At 36.8% G+C, this 2790-nt stretch overlaps 1 pseudogene; it reads left to right on the top strand.

Annotated features, from left to right (window-relative positions):
* Window positions 1-962: 962 nt before the first annotated feature.
* Window positions 963-1670, top strand: LOC102833224 (annotated as a pseudogene).
* Window positions 1671-2790: the final 1120 nt, after the last annotated feature.

Raw genomic sequence — 2790 nt, 5'->3', positions numbered from 1 at the left:
GCATAAACAAAAACATCCTAGGAACTGGTAAAATGTAAAGGATTGGTATTGCACATTTTGAATCTGAAAATAACATGATTTACTGTGCTGGAAATAACAAAGTAGAGACCAATGGTGTCACATTCATCATCAAAAAGAAAATATCTATAGCTGTCTTGAAGAACAATGCTGTTTGTGGTAGAATAATATCCATACACCTACAATGAAGACCATAGGAAGCTCTGGTAGCATAGTGGCTGGCAAATCATGCTGCAAATCTCAAGATCATCAGTTCGAAACTACCAGAAAAACTGTGAATGAAAGATGAGGCTTTCTACTTCATTACACTTTGGAGTCCGGTGTGGTGCTGGGGGTTAATGCGCCAGATTACAAAGCCGTTTGAACTGCAAGGTCCGTCGTTCAAACTCACTAGCTTCTCAGAAACCCTATACAGGGTCGCTATGGGTCGGAAGCAAATTGATGGCACATAACAACAACAATGAAAACTAGTTAATACCAATATTATTCAAATTTATGAACCAGTCACTAAAGCCAGTGATGTTGAAATTCAAGAATTCTATCAACTGCTTCAGGAGTTCTGGTAGCTTAGTCGTTACGAATCAGGCTGTGAGCCTCAAGGTCAACAGTTTGAAACTCCCAGCTGTTCCGCGGGAGAAAGATGAAGTTTTCTGCTCCCGTTAAAGATTTACAGCCTTGGAAACCCTGTATAGGGTCGCTATGAGTTGGAACCGACTCCACGGCACATAACCACCACCATCAACTTCTTCAGTCTGAAGTTGATCAACCAGGTAATCGAGATGTATCGATGGAAAGGAAAGCTCAGGGAATTGCCACCACCGCCACCTCCAGCTTCAGTCATGTGGGACCTGAGAGGAGAGCACGGGCTCCACCGCCCAGCCTCTCCATTTCCTCGCCTCTGGATACCAACCTCCTCGGGACTTGTTCCAAAATTCTATTAAAACATTGTGGATTACTATGAAGTTCTAGGTGTGCAGAGACATGACTCACCTGAGGATATTATAAAGGCATACCGCAAACTGGCTCTAAAGTGACATCCTGACAAAAATTCTGAGAATAAAGAAGAGGCAGAGAGAAAATTCAAACAAGTAGCTGAGGCATATGAGGTGTTATCAGCTGCTAAAAAACAGGACATCTATGACAAATATGGCAAAGAAGGATTAAATGGAGGTGGAGGTGGAAGTCATTTCGATGGTCCAGTTGAGTTTGGCTTCACATTTCGAAATCCACATGTCGTCAGGGAATTTTTTGGTGGGAGGGATCCCTATCTATTTGAAGATTTTTTGGGGAATCACAGAGGCCCCCGTGGGAATTCGAAACCGAGGTGCAGGATCCTTTTTCTCTGCCTTCAGTGGGTTTCCATCTTTTGGAGGAAGATTTTCTTCTTTTGATTCAGGATTTATTTCATTTAGTTTAATGGGTCATGGAGATCTTACTTCATTCTCATCAATATCATTTGGTGGTAGAGGCATGGGCAATTTCAAATTGATACCAACTTCTACTAAAACAGTTAATGTCAGAAAAAATCACTACAAAGAGAATTGTTGAAAATGGTCAAGAAATAATAGAAGTGAAGAAGATGGTCAGTTAAAGTCTGTAACAATAAATAGTAATAAATAAAGGAGCAGCCGCTACACTTGGATAACAAGTAATTTAGCGCAGGCATTTAACAGAAATGTTAAACTATTACAAGCACCATTTGAGGATTAACAGAAATATTTTCTTTATTATTTCAAACGAATTATACTTTCAGTATAACTGTCCCTAATATAAAGTATTTACAAACAGCTCAATGGAGCACCTATTTATCATAGACTTTGAGTTTATTGTTGGGATCATTAATAGGCCCTTTTTTTTGTCTTTAAATTTTTTATAAATATATGCATGCACTTTTTTAAAAGTTTAATACGAGGTGAATTGTGATTCTTTAATATAACTAAGAGAAAGTTGCACACTAATATCAATATGGTCTTGCTTCTTTCATTCTGTCTGAAATGTGAGCCAAGTTGTTTCATTCTGCTATGAAGTTAACATTGCCAGAATAAAACCTGCACACACAAAAAATAATAATAATCATTTTTTCAGTGTTAAATAGTGAAAGATATTAATAATTCAATGATAATCCATTTCTGGCTTAATATAAATTAAGGATGTTTTCTAGTTTATGAGTTCTGGAAATTTAACAAGTTTTGAAAATTGTTTAAATATGTCAAGCTTAGGTTTAAAAGTAAAGCTGGTAAACCGTGTCTTTGTCATTTGCTTAAAAAATAATAAATGTTAAAGTGTTTGATGAATTCTTTCATGAATGGGGAAAAATGTATTGATCATTACTTGCAATGGGAATGCAAAGATATAAAACAAAGAGGAATAATCAGTTGTTGGAAAATATGGCTTTGGTGATGTAAATTACATTGGAGATTGTATGGTAGAAATTTGCAAGACCAATGACTTTTTCATTGCAAATACCTTTTTTATATAACATAAAGGATGACTATACACATGGACTTTGCCAGGTGGAATACATAGAAATCAAATAGACTACATATGTGGAAAGAGACAGTGGAACAGCTCCATATCACCCATCAAAAACAAGACCAAGGACAAATTGTGGAACAGACAATGAATTGCTCTTATCTAAATTCAGGGTAAAGCTGAAGAAAATTGAAACAAGTCCACAAGAGCCAAAATATGACCTTGAACATATCCCAACTGAATTTAGAGATCATCTGAAGAACAACTTTTATGTATTAGGCACTAAATCCCGAAGACCAG

This window comes from Chrysochloris asiatica, unplaced genomic scaffold, assembly GCF_000296735.1.
Source record: "Chrysochloris asiatica unplaced genomic scaffold, ChrAsi1.0 scaffold00303, whole genome shotgun sequence".
Classification (NCBI taxonomy): Eukaryota; Metazoa; Chordata; class Mammalia; order Afrosoricida; family Chrysochloridae; genus Chrysochloris; species Chrysochloris asiatica.
Note: the sequence above shows the minus strand (reverse complement) of the source record. Positions and strands in the feature narration are given on the sequence as shown.